Genomic DNA, 422 nt, shown 5'->3' with positions numbered 1-422 from the left:
CTCTTTATTCACCTTACACACCTTTCGACAGCAGCTTTAAAAAATGTTAGGAAAGGAGATTTATACCCCACTGCAGCCAGCACAGCTTCCCTCCGTGCCAGCGGCCGTGAAACGGGAGCTGGGGCCGGGGGACGCGTGGGATGCCACGTTCGGACCTCCAGCAAAAAGCGAGCGCAGGGGAAACACTGCTGAGTTTGCAGCTTCTAAAACAGGCCGGCGAAAAAAGAATTGGCAGGTGTAACTCTGCATCAATTCGCAGCACATTGCTACATTTTTAAAGTCTGTAAAACTATTGATTGTAAGCAAGGCAATTACTGCTGCCCGTATTTAAAGCCGTGCGGCGGGCGGTAAGGGGTCAGCCCTGAACCCACCCAGCCCGTTCTCAGGAGGGGGCAAACGGCTCCGTCTGGGAAAGAGCCGCG

The sequence above is a fragment of the Phaethon lepturus genome, unplaced genomic scaffold, assembly GCF_000687285.1.
Source record: "Phaethon lepturus isolate BGI_N335 unplaced genomic scaffold, ASM68728v1 scaffold33257, whole genome shotgun sequence".
NCBI classification, from domain to species: Eukaryota; Metazoa; Chordata; class Aves; order Phaethontiformes; family Phaethontidae; genus Phaethon; species Phaethon lepturus.
Note: the sequence above shows the minus strand (reverse complement) of the source record.